Source organism: Rattus norvegicus, chromosome 13 (genome assembly GCF_036323735.1).
Source record: "Rattus norvegicus strain BN/NHsdMcwi chromosome 13, GRCr8, whole genome shotgun sequence".
NCBI lineage: Eukaryota > Metazoa > Chordata > Mammalia > Rodentia > Muridae > Rattus > Rattus norvegicus.
Genome location: NC_086031.1, coordinates 37,089,951 through 37,104,174, shown reverse-complemented (window position 1 = coordinate 37,104,174; position 14,224 = coordinate 37,089,951). Strand labels below are relative to the sequence as shown.

The following is a 14,224-nucleotide window of genomic DNA, read 5'->3' as shown; positions in this document are numbered from 1 at the left end:
TTTTTTAATAAACAAAACAGTCACACTCCAGTTCTTCCACGCCACCTTAAGCATTATTGAACCAAAATCCTCCACAGAAAACTCTCAAATAAAATATTCTTGTTTTATTTTCCAATAAACATTCCAGATCTGTATGTAGAGATTTGCTTATTGCTACATTAATTCTTGAAGCTTAGGTTGATTATGTAATGTTTTATTTTTAAATTTGAAATGGGAGATACTCAATTTTTCTTTTAAAGAATGAAATAAACAATTTTATTAGAAGAAATAATTTACTTGACCTATTAGGTTATGCAAAGGAAAAAAAAACAGGCAACAGTCTCAAAAGAAACACAGTCCCATTTTACTAAGCACAGAAGAGTGGCCAAAAATAATGAGTCACAGAATGGAACCAAGGATTTAATATATTAAAAAAAATCACCATGTACAGAAAATTTTCAGGTTTCTAACTTTACTGAATCCAGTATTACAGTATGCTTCTTTATATCCCTCAGCTTCTTATAGGTCTTTTACAATTTCTAATAGCTGTTGAAGATTGGTATAAGCAGCCTCTATCCAGCACTGACAATCTGGGATCATCATTGAGGATGCTCTAGGATCATTCAATGTCTCCATATGGGATGTTGTTGTTTGGTTGATTTTTGTTGTTGTTGTTGTTTTATTCACTTTACATCCAGATCACAGCCCCTCCCCTGACCTCTTCCCAAGCTCACCCTTACAAATCCCTATCCCATTGCCCCCCTTTCCTTCTCCTAAGAGAAGGGGATTCCCCACTGAGTACCACCCCACCATGGGGCATCTAGTCCTAGCAGGTGTAGGCATGTCCTCTCCCCCTGATGCCTATCCAGGCAGTCCAAGTAGGAGAAAGGGTATGCAATGGCAGGCAACAGAGTCACAGACAGCCACTGAGCTGCCCACATGAAGACCAAGTTGCACATTTTCTACAAATGTGTAGAGGGTCTAGTTCCAGTTCCTGCATGCTCCCTGGTTAGAGGCTCAGGCTCTGTAAGCCCCTATGATTCCAGCTTAGTTGATTCTGTGGGTCTTCTTGTGGTGTCCTTGATCCTTCAACTTGCTTACTTCTATCTCCCAATCCTCCTTAAGACACCTGGGCTCTGCCTCATGGTTGATCATGAATTTCTGCATCTGCCTCCATCCAATGCTAGATGAAGCCTCCCAAGAAATAGTTATGCTAGGTTCCTGTCTGCAAGCATAGCAAGGTATCAATAATAGTGTCAGGTGTTGTTTCTCTCACATGGGATGTGTCTACATTTGGGGAAGCCATTGGCTGACTGTTCCCTAGTCTCTGCGCCATCTTTATCTCTGCCCATTTTGCAGGCAAAAAAAAAGAAAGAAAGAAAGAAAGAAAGAAAGAAAGAAAGAAAGAAAGAAAGAAAGGAAGGAAGGAAGGGAGGAAGGAAGGAAGGAAGGAAGAAAGAAAATCGAGGTTGAAAAATTTGTGAGTGGATTGATGTGCTTCTTTCTCCTCTGAAAATCCTGCCTGGATACAGGAGTTGGGCACTTCAGTCTCTATATCTTCCTGTGGAAAGAATCTAAGCTAATGTCAGTCCCAAAGTCTCCCTGTATTTTATCCAGCCCTAGGCATCCAAATAGTTACCAGAGGTGCCAATCCCTACCAATTTCAATTCTTACTCCAAGCCCTCTCTTGCTTCCCCCTGTCCCCATACCTGATTGCCATCCCAATTCCCCTCCTCACCTCCTCTCCTACCCAGTTCCCTCTGTCGATCAACCTCCAAAGACTATTCAGTTTTCCCTTCATGGGATTGGTGAATCCTCACTTGAAACATCCTTATTACCCAATTTCTTCAGGTCTCTGGATTGTAGCATGATTCCCCGCATGTCTTCTTATATGTGAGTATATATTATATGTGAATTTCTGGCTCTAGGTTACCTCACTCAAGATGATGTTCTAAAGTCCCATCTATTTGCTTGCAAAATTTATGAAGTCCTTGTTTTTAATAGCTGAATAGTATTCAATTGTGTAGATGTGCCACATTTTCACTAGCCGTTCTTCAGTTGTGTGACATCTAAGTTCTTTCCAGTTTCTGGCTATTATGAATAAAACTGATATGAACGTAGTTTAGCAAGTGTCCCTGTAGTATAGTGGTGCGTCTTTTGGATATACTGGGTCTTAAAGAAGAACCATTCTCAGTTTGCCTAGAAATTGACAAATTGATTTCAAAGTTGTACACTTTTGCTCTCCCGCCAGCAATAAAGGAGTGTTTACCTTGCTCCACATCCTCATCAGCATGTGCTATCACTTGAGGTTTTGATTTAGCCATTCCGACAGTTCTAAGATAGAATCATAGGGTCATTTTGATTTGCATTTCCCTGATGACTAAGGACCTTGAACATTTCAAGTGCTTCTCAGCTATTCTACATTCTTGTGTTGAGAATTCCATTTGGCTACATACATATAATTTTTTAATTGGGCCATTTGAATTGTGGCTATCTTCACACATTTTGGGGACTTTGCCCTATGTGAGATATAGGATTTGTGAAGAACATTTCCTCAGTCTGTACTTTGCCGGTTTGTCTTATTGATGGCATCCTTTGCCTTACAGAAGCTTTTCAGTTTCATGAGGTCCTGTTTATTAGTTGTTGATCTTAGAGACTGAGCAATTGGTGTTCTGTTCAGGAATTTGTCTCCTGTATCTGTAAGTTCAAGTCTATTCCTCACTTTAGGTTCTATTAAATTTAGTATATCTGGTTTTATGTTGAGGTTTTTGATCCTTTCGGACTTAAGTTTTTGATAGATATGGATCTATTTGCATTCTTCTAAATGCAGACATCCAGTTAGACAAGCAGCATTTGTTGAGAACAATTTTTTTCACTGTATGATTTCATCTTTTTTGTCCATAAGTGTCTAGTTTTATTTCAGGGTCTCCAGTTCAATTATACTGATCAATCTGTCTGTTTCTGTACCAATACCATGCAGTTTTTATTACTATTGCTCTGTAGTAAAGCTTAAGGTTAGGGATGCTTTTTATTGACATAGTTTTCTCCATCTTCAGCTTTTCATTTTTCCACTCTTATTTCTGCTTAGCTTCTTTTTCATACATTGTATTTTCTTTCACCAATCACTTCACAACACCTGTTATGATCTTGTGCTCTCTAGAGCACCCATGGTAAGGAGGGGTGGGAATATTCAATTTCCAACACACTTTATCTATCATTACTTATTTACCCAATAAGTACAAGTTAAATATTTGTTCATCTTCACTTCTGTGTGCATGTATCCTGACTGTCATTCAGGAGCTATCACCTTTGTTTTGGGGCAGAGTCTCTAACAGGCCTATAACTTGCTAAAGGCTAGGGATTTTCCTGTCTCTGGATCACTCCATACCCCTCAGTAGTGCGCTTAAACTCTGTGCCTGAATAACTTGTTTGTAGCCACTTTGGTCCAATCTTAAGATTACTAGTGTGATATATATTTCATTTGGTCTTGCTATTTTTGCTTTCAATATTTTAGCTTGATTTTGCCTATTTATAATTTGTGTTTAATTTATCATTAATATTATCTATCTTCTACAATTTTGTTGATGAACATTATGACTTAGTACATGGTTTGTTTAGTATATGTTTGGCAATCTTAATGTCATATTATCTTCTGAAAATACCCATGTCTATCTACCCTTCACCTATTCACATATGTCTTTAATCAAGTTCTTTTTATAGGTATAATTATATTGCATCATAAACATTTAAGGCTTTTCATCACTTTCATAAATCTGCTTTAAATCTGTAACCATCAAAAGATTGAAATCTTCTTAACCAAAACTATAATTTTATTAAATTTGGATTTACTATAATTTTGCTTTCATTTATTACACTATTAGAAATGTCTTTTTCAGATGTCAATATTCAACTATTTTTATTGAAAATAGATTTTCTTTCATGTAACATATAATGATTTCCATCTTTATACTCTTTCCAGGTCTTTGCCATCCCAACCCATTCAAATCTGCACTCTTTCTTTCTCTCTCATTAGAAAATATAAAAATATAATAATAAAATAAGATAATATAAGATAATATAATTAAAATAAGATAAAATAAAGTCAGAATGATGTAAAATGAACATTTTCAAAGACAAGTCAAGCTCATTGTTAACTTTATTTAATTTCTCAGTTGAATGTATTTGTGCATAAGTGAGGCAGATGTGCTGGTTCCCAAACTGACAGATGTTTAATCTTCCTATTTGTTAAAATAGCTGAGAGATTGTCAAGAATCAGATAGAAAAGTACCCATTTCTAGGGAATGTATTCAAATTGATACCAATCAGTTATGTTAATGCTAATCTCTGTGAGTGTGAGACTGTCATAATAAAGAGTGCCCTAAATAAAGTGAAAGGGGAAAGTGCTTACTAAATTCTAGGTAAACTATTTTCTACTTGTTTCAAATAAATAGACTAAGGCCAGTCAAATGTCTCTGTGGGTAAGGCACTTGCTGCCAAACTTGATGACTTGCATTCAATCACTAGGACTACAAATTGAAGGAGGAAACTGACTCCAACAATTGACCACTGATTTCCACTTAATGACTCACTGTGACATTGCCTGTGCACGGAAAATAAATATATACAATTTAAAAAATGAACTGACAAGATCCTTACTACAAATGTCTTCAAGTTATTTCACAACATTTAAAAAATTTATATTTTCTTGTAGTTTGGGGGATTGACCCTGGAACCTCATGCATGGAACCCAAGAACTTTATTGTCTACCTACTGCCCTTCATGGACCTCTTAATAATTTACAATAACATAATTGGCATATCTCTAGCAGCCTTCTTGTTACTGTATGAGGAAGTATACAAAAATCATAATGAAACAGCTCAGTTGTCCTGAAATCACTGGATTAATCAATCTGATCAACTCCTGAGGTTGTACATGTGAACTTACTGCATTCCATAGACATTCTGTTATTTTCATTTGTTTGATTTTTTTGTTTTAAAGATGTATTTATTTATTTTGTGTATGTGAGTACACTGTTACTCTCTTCAGAAATAGCAGAAGAAGGCATCAAATCCCATTACAGATGTTTGTGAGTCACCATGTGGTGTTTGGGATTTGAACTCAGGATCTCTGGAAGAGCTGTCAGTGCTCCAAACCTCTGAGTCTCCTCTCCAGTCTCCCATTATTTTCAGTTGTAAATACAGAATAACAGCAGTATCTACCTTAGAGCATTGGGAAACCTCAGTCAAGAGTTTGCTTGACAATGTTTTTAAGATATAAAGAGTTCAAAACATCTCATACCATTAGATTTCTGTTGAAATAGTTTTAAGTTCTTTTGTCTAATATGTAAGGACAATGTGTTTCCCCAAAATTAAATAGTCATGAAGACAAAACAGAACAGTCATATACAGGAGACTTTGATTTATGTTTTTGCTAGAACAGGAGTCTAGTGTAGATACGTTAGGTGTGCAGGTCAGTCACAGCAATGTGTCTTCTGTCACACAGGTCTCACCCCCACCCAGTATTCCTAATTAATTAAGTGCTCCAGTTGCAGAACCTTACCTAGACATCATCTAAGTTTTATTACTACTTTACAGGATATCTTTCCTATCCTTTCACATAAAACCTGCCAAAAAGAATTCTCTGCTGGCTTTCTCTTGCCTAATATCTTGTCATTTAGGTGCTCCCAGAAGCATAGACTTGGTCAAGTGCACATGCTGCCTGTGATTTCTTCACCCTAAGATAAAGTTCCTGTTTGGGAAATCAAGTTGAAAGAAACAGGACTAAGTATATCCTCCTCCACCTAAGTCCAACCTGGCAGCCCAGTTAGGGGAAGGTGGATCTAATGGGAGGTAAGAGTCAAAGACAGACCCTGCTTTAATTCTGAGGGGTCCCACGTGAAGTCCAAACTGCATATCTGCTACAAGTGTGTAGAGAGCCTAGGTCCTGCCCCTGCACACACTTTGGTTGTTTGTTCAGTCTCTGTGAGCCCCCAAGGCCCTAGGTTAGTTGACTATGTGTCTTGTAGTGTCTTTGACCCCTCTGGCCCTCAGTCATAACCCCATTTTTCCAAAAAACTCACCCATCTCGTCTGATATTTGGCTGTGAGTCCCTGCCTCAGTTTCCATCCACTGCTGCATGAAGCCTTTCAGGATACAGTTATGCTAGGCACCTGTCTGCAAGCATAGAAGAGTATCATTAATAGCTGTTAGGGATTGGCTATCTCACATGGGATGGGTCTCAAGTTGGGTCAGACATTGGTTGACTGTCCCCTCAATCTCTGTTCCATTTTATCCCTTCTCATATTGTAGGCAGAACTGGGAGTTTTTGTGGGTTGCCGAGTCCCATGCAGGAGGAGTAGCAAATGGCTTTAGAACTCATGGAATGAAACTCACACATTACCACAGCCACAGTGGGTGAGCCTCGGGCACGATCCCGAGGACCATGTGTCCTGAGGATTTCATACTGTTATGGAGTCTTGCTCTGCTTGCTACCTTAATACCCCTCTTGATATAAGAATTATATGAAAACTTTAAGAGGACTTACATTCCGTCACTTGACTCTATTTATGGCAGTCTTAACAATAATTCTTAATAGCTTTCAGACCTTGCTACTGGAACACATTAATGATTCAGTCACCACCCTAGGGAAAAAAATATGGTTGACCACCACACTTAGAAAAAAAATTGTTAATGAAGTTAGGTTGAGATGTTTTTACTACTGGCTGTGATGGAGAAAATCTTGGGGAACAATTTGCAGTTCAGAAAGGCACACTTTTACTAGTTAGGTAAGCTAGGTAGATTTATGGTCAGGGAATAAGGACAATGGATGGCATGACTCTCACTGTGGCTAGACTGGGTATAATTGATATCTTATACCCATTTTTGCCGTCAGCTTCCTGACATGGTTTATTAAGGACTGCTGACAAGTAGATATGATTTTGAGGATTTAAGGTAGATATCACTGATTTTTATAAAAAAGTTTAGATTTGTGATTCTTGTAAGATTTTAACAAAAGTACTTTTAAAGATAAATAATAAAATAATTATTTCTTTCTTTGTAACTGCAAATGGCTGCCAGCTAATAAGAGAAACTGGCTGAGAAAACTGCATCATTGCTTCCACTTTGTTAATCTATAACAAGTTGCTTAGTTACAAATGTATGTGGGTTCTTGGGAATAATTTGTTTCCTTTACCTGTACTAAGTAATATTATTTCTTGTAATGTTATTTGGGAACACACAGTTTTTTCACAATAATTCTCTAGAAGATAACTAAAATGTAATCACATTGTAAATTTACACTGCTTGAAAGATTTTGCTGGGATATATATAAGGTATGGAAGAAAAACTAAATTGTAGGGAGGTTGGAACATTGGTCGTTCCATCCATCAACTATGTGAATGTATTTGTGAGGTTTGTGTGAGAGTGTATTGTAATGTTGTTCTGTACATCTAATATGTGTGTGTGTGTGTATGTATATATACACGTATTCATATATATATATATACATATATATACATATATACATATATATACACGTATGTATATATATACATATATATACACATGTGTGTGTATGTGTGTGTGTGTGTGTGTGTGTAAAGCTTTCTTTCTTGGGTGTGTGCTGGAGCTTGCTCCATACACCAAATATGTGTTTGTGTGTGTGTGTGTGTGTGTGTGTGTGTGTGTGTGTGTGTGTGTGTATGTTCCCTTTCCTTTTCTTTCGTGCTGGTCCCCAGGAGTGAATATACTTCAGAGATTTTGCTGGCCACAGGAAGTGCCAGACCCAGTAAATTAAGATTTGTTCACTCAGAGAAAAGTTCACTAATCACTGGCTGCCCTTGGCACTAGCACTTGTTAGTATCTAGAACAGACCCATCATCAGCTGCCTGCCTCAATTTACGCTCTGGTGCAAAACTGGTCTTTGGCAGTAGTTGGGTTGAAGCTCTGCTTCCTCCATGGGAGAGTCTCCTAGCTATAGGAGGTAGCCACTTCATTTCCATATCCTCTTCTTCTAGGATACTCAGCTAGCGTCACCCCATAGACTCCTGAGATCCCCCCAAGTTCTATATCTTACCCTCACAGAGGCTTTTCAGTTTGTTGAGGTCCCGCTTATTAATTGTTGACCTTAGTACCTGAACTATAGGTGTTCTGTTCAGAAATTTGTCTTCTGTGTCAAAGTGTTCAAAGAAGGTCTCCAATTTCTCTTAGCTTACTGTATACAGTTTTATGTTGAGGTCTTTGATTCACTTGGACTTGAGTTTTGTGTGAGGGGTAAATATGGATCTATTTGCATTGCCTTACGTGCAGACATTCAGTTAGACAAGCAGTATTTGTTGAATATGCTTTCTTTGTTTTCCATTGTATATTTTTTTACTTCTTTATCAAAAATCAAGTGTCTATAGGTGTGTGGGTGTCAAACTGGGTCCTCAGTTCTATTCCATTTATCATCTTGTCGGGTTTTTATGTGAATAATATGTGGATTTTATTCCTATTACGCTCTAGTACAGCTTGAAATCAGGAATAGTCATACCTACAGAAGTTCTTTTATTGTACAATATTGTTTTACCTTTCCTGTGTTTTTTTTCCCATATGGGTGTGAGAATTTTGTTTTCAAGGTCTGTAAAGAATTGTGCTGGAATTTTTATGGGGATTGCACTGAATGTGGATTGCTTTTGGTAGGATGGCCATTTTAAATATGTTAATACTGCTGATCCATGACCATGGAAGATCTTTCCATCTTCTGATATTTTCCTCAATTTCTTCCCTTAGATAGTTGACATTCTTGTCATACAGGTTTTTCCCTTGCCTGGCTAGAGTTACATCAAGATACTTTATATTATTTGAAGCTATTGTAAAGGGCATTGTTTCCATAATTTTTATCTTAGCCAATTTATTTTTTGTATAAATGAGGTCTAATATGTTTTTTTGACTTGATTTTGTATCAGACACTCTGATAAAGGTGTTTTTCTGCTCTATGCATTCTCTGGTAGAATTTTTGAAGTCATTTCTGTATAATATCATATCATATGTGAATATCAATAATTTGGCCTCGTCCTTTCCAATTAGTATCTCTTTTTGTTGTCTTACTGCTGTGCTAGACTTTAAAGTACAATGTTGAGTAGAAACAGAGAGAGTGGGCAACATTGCTTGTTCATGATTTCAGTGTAAGGATATTAAGTTTCTCTCCACTTAATTTGATGTTGACTATTGACTTGATGCACATTGCCTTTATTATGTTTAGGTATGTACCTTATATCCCTGATGTAAGACTTTTTGCGTGAAAGGTGATTGGATTTTATCAAAGGCATCTATCATGATGGTCATGTGGCTTTTTATTTTTCAGTTTGTTTATATGGTGAATTATGTTGATGGAATTTTGCATGATGAACCATCCCTGCATCCGTGGGTGATCTTTTTAATGTGTTCTTGGATTCAGTTTGCTAATAGTTTATTGAGTATCTTTGTATCAATATTCATAAGTGAAATTGGTTTAAAGTTCTCTTTCTTTACTGAGTCTTTATATGATTTAAGTGTCAGGGTGACTATTGCTTCAAAGAATGAGTATGGCAATGTTCCTTCTGTTTCTATTTCATGGAATCACTTATGTATTGGTCCTAGCTCTTCTTTGAATATCTATTAGAATTCTGCACTAAAACAATCTGGTCCTGGTATTGTTTTAATTTTTTTGGTTGGGAGATTTTAATAACTGCTTCTATTTCCCTAAGGATTATAAGAACTTTAGAATAATTTATCTGAACTTGATTTAATTTTTATAAGTGGTATCTATCAAGAAAAGCATTCATTTTGTTTAGATTTTTCCACTTTTAGGTAGTACAGGCTGTCGAATTAAGATCTAATGATTCTTGGGGTTTCCTGTGTGTCTGTTGCTGTATCCCCCTTTTCACCTTTTTAGTTCTGTTTTACTGTCTGTTTGTTGTTTGCTTTGCCTCTCTCCCTCTCCCTCTCCCTCTGCCTTTTGTTAGATTAGCTAGAGATTTTTCTATCATTGCTTTCCCTAAGAAGCAGATCTTGGTTTAGTTGATCCTTTGTATTTTTCTTTCTGTTTCTAATTTGCTGATCTCACTCCTCGAATCTGATTATTTTCTGACAGCTCTTCCCTTGGGTGTGTTTGCTTCTTTTTGTTTTACAGCTTTTAGGTATGACTAGTATGAGAACTCTAAAATTTCTTTATGAAGGTATTTGATACTAAGAAATTTTCTCTTACCACTGTTTCCGTTGTTTTCTAGAAGATTGGGTATATTGTGCCTTTATTTCCATAGAATTATTGAAAGTTTTACATTTCTTTATTTCTTCCTTGACTCAGTGGTCAATCAGTTGTGAGTTCTTCAGTTTCCATGATTTTGCAGGCTTTTTGTTTGTTTGTTTGTTTATTTGTTTGTTTCTCTTGTTTGTTGAAATCCTGCTTTAATCCACAATGATCTGATAAGATGAAAGAAGTTACTTCAATCTTTTGTACTGCTACAGCTTGCTTTGTGACATAGAATAAGGACAATTTTAAAAAAGATCTTGTAGCTTGAAGGGGCTCGAGACCCCAAAAGTACAACAATGCCAAGCAACCAGAGCTTCCAGGGACTAAGCCACTACCTAAAGACTATACATGGACTGACCCTGGACTCTGACCCCATAGGTAGCAATGAATATCCTAGTAAGAGCACCAGTGGAAGGGGAAGCCCTGGGTCCTGCTAAGACTGAACCCCCAGTGAACTAGACTGGTGGGGAAAGGGCGGCAATGGGGGGAGGGTTGGGAGGGGAACACCCATAAGGAAGGGGAGGGGGGAGGGGGATGTTTGCCCGGAAACCGGGAAAGGGAATAACACTCGAAATGTATATAAGAAATACTCAAGTTAATAAAAAAAAAAAAAAGATCTTGTGGCATCAGCAATAGTATCTAGTTTTGGTGTTTGCATATGTGATGAATGCCAAGGAAAGACAGTATCTGAATGGCCTTTCCTTCAGTCTCTGCTCTATTCCTTTGTCCCTGGATTTCCTTTAGACAGGAACATTTCTGGGTTAAAATTTTGGAGATGGTTGCGTGGCCCTATCCTTCAACCAGGGACTGTGTCTAACCTCTGCATACGGTCCCTACTGGTTCTCTTTCTCCATTTTTGGGTATTTCAGCTAATGTCATTCTTGTTGGGTCCTGGGAGACTCTTGCTTTCCTGGCACCTGGAACTTTCTGGTTTCCAGTTTCTACCCACAATTCCTGCATGCCTCTTTTCAATTACCTGATCCTCTGTAGATCTCCCCTGTCTTCTCCCACACCTGATCATGTCCCCCCTTTTCCTCTTCCTCTCCTCCCTTCCTCCCATGACTCTCTGACCCTCTACCTCCCATTTTTATTTTGTTCCCCATTCTAGGTAGGACTGAAGCATCCACACTTTGGTCTTCCTTCTTCTTGAGCTTCATATGGTCTGTGAGTTGTTCCGTGTGTATTCCAAGCTTTTTTCCTAACATTCACTTATCAGTGATCACATAACAACTGTGTTCTTTTGTGACTAGGTTACCTAACTCAGGATGACACTTTCTAGTTCCATCCATTTGCCTGCAAATTTAATGAAGTCATTGTTTTTATAGCTGGATAGTACACCACTGTGTAAATGGTCCACATTTTCTGATTCTGTTCCTTTGTTGAGGGATATCTGGGTTGTTTCCATTTCTGAGATAAATAAGGCAGGTATGAACATAATGGAGAGTATGCCCTTGTTACATGTTTGAGCATCTTTTGGGTACATACTCGGAGTGGTATAGCTGGGTCCTCAGGTAGTACTATGCCCAATTTTCTGTGAAACCAACAGACTGATTTCCAGAGTGGTTGTACCAACTTGCAATTCCACCAACAATGGAGGAGTGTTCCTCTTTTGGCACATCCTCACCAGCATCTGCTGTCACCTGAATTTTTGATCTTACACATTCTGACTGGTGTGAGGTGGAATCTCAGAGTTGTCTTGATTTGCATTTCCCTGATGACTAAAAATGTTGAACATTTCTGTAAGTGTTTCTCAGCCATTTGAAATCCCTCAGTTGAGAATTCTTTATTTCTGTATCCTATGTTTTTTTTTTTATTTTTTATTTTTTTATTAACTTGAGTATTTCTTATATACATTTCAAGTGTTATTCCCTTTCCCGGTTTCCGGGCAAAATCCCCCTCCCCCCTCCCCTTCCTTATGGGTGTTCCCCTCCCAACCCTCCCCCCATTGCCGCCCTCCCCCCATAGTCTAGTTCACTGGGGGTTCAGTCTTAGCAGGACCCAGGGCTTCCCCTTCCACTGGTGCTCTTACTAGGATATTCATTGCTACCTATGGGGTCAGAGTCCAGGGTCAGTCCATATATAGTCTTTAGGTAGTGGCTTAGTCCCTGGAAGCTCTGGTTGCTTGACATTGTTGTACTTTTGGGGTCGCGAGCCCCTTCAAGCTCTTCCAGTTCTTTCTCTGATTCCTTCAACGGGGGACCTATTCTCAGCTCAGTGGTTTGCTGCTGGCATTCGCCTCTGTATTTGCTGTATTCTGGCTGTGTCTCTCAGGAGCGATCTACATCCGGCTCCTGTCGGTCTGCACTTCTTTGCTTCATCCATCTTGTCCAATTGGGTGGCTGTATATGTATGGGCCACATGTGGGGCAGGCTCTGAATGGGTGTTCGTTCAGTCTCTGTTTTAATCTTTGCCTCTCCCTTCCCTGCCAAGGGTATTCTTTTTCCTCATTTAAAGAAGGAGTGAAGCATTCACATTTTGATCATCCGTCTTGAGTTTCGTTTGTTCTAGGGATCTAGGGTAATTCAAGCATTTGGGCTAATAGCCACTTATCAATGAGTGCATACCATGTATGTCTTTCTGTGATTGGGTTAGCTCACTCAGGATGATATTTTCCAGTTCCAACCATTTGCCTACGAATTTCATAGACTCGTTGTTTTTGATAGCTGAGTAATATTCCATTGTGTAGATGTACCACATTTTCTGTATCCATTCCTCTGTTGAAGGGCATCTCGGTTCTTTCCAGCTTCTGGCTATTATAAATAAGGCTGCGATGAACATAGTGGAGCACGTGTCTCTTTTATATGTTGAGGCATCTTTTGGGTATATGCCCAAGAGAGGTATAACTGGATCCTCAGGCAGTTCAATGTCCAATTTTCTGAGGAACCTCCAGACTGATTTCCAGAGTGGTTTTACCAGTCTGCAATCCCACCAACAATGGAGGAGTGTTCCTCTTTCTCCACATCCTCGCCAGCATCTGCTGTCACCTGAGTTTTTGATCTTAGCCATTCTCACTGGTGTGAGGTGAAATCTCAGGGTTGTTTTGATTTGCATTTCCCTTATGACTAAAGATGTTGAACATTTCTTTAGGTGTTTCTCAGCCATTCGGCATTCCTCAGCTGTGAATTCTTTGTTTAGCTCTGAACCCCATTTTTTAATAGGGTTATTTGTTTCCCTGCGGTCTAACTTCTTGAGTTCTTTGTATATTTTGGATATAAGGCCTCTATCTGTTGTAGGATTGGTAAAGATCTTTTCCCAATCTGTTGGTTGCCGTTTTGTCCTAACCACCGTGTCCTTTGCCTTACAGAAGCTTTGCAGTTTTATGAGATCCCATTTGTCGATTCTTGATCTTAGAGCATAAGCCATTGGTGTTTTGTTCAGGAAATTTTTTCCAGTGCCCATGTGTTCCAGATGCTTCCCTAGTTTTAATAGGTTATTTGGTTGTCTTGAGTCTAACTTCTTGTGTTCTTTGTATATGTGGGATATTAGCCCTCTATCAGATGTAGTGTGGGTAAAGATCTTTTCCTAATCTGTGGATTGCCATTTAGTCCTGTGCCTTACAGAAACTTTTCAATTTTATGATGTCCCATGTCTGTTGTTGATCTTAGAGCATAAGCCACTTTGTTCAGGTGTTCCGTTCAGGAAATTTTTCCTTGTGCCCATGTGTTCCAGGCTCTTCCCCACTTTCTCTTCTATTAGATTCTGTGTATCTGTTTTGGCATGGAGGTCCTTGATCCACATGGACTTGAGCTTTGCACAGGGTGATAAGAATGTATCAATTTGCATTCTTCTGACCACCAGTTAAAAGGGCGTCATTTGTTGAAAATGCTGTCTGTTTTTCACTGGATGTTTTTAGCTTCATTGTCAAAACAAGTGGCCATAAGTGTGTGGCTTTATTTCTGTAACTTCAAATCTATTCCATTGTAACTTCTTTTTCTTTTCTTTTCTTTTCTTTTTTTGACTGCTGTACTGAAGTATA

The 14,224-nt window shown here is 38.4% G+C and overlaps 1 pseudogene; it reads right to left on the bottom strand.

The window, feature by feature from the left end:
* Positions 1–437: 437 nt before the first annotated feature.
* Positions 438–12,394, bottom strand: LOC134481617 (tubulin-specific chaperone A-like; annotated as a pseudogene).
* Positions 12,395–14,224: the final 1,830 nt, after the last annotated feature.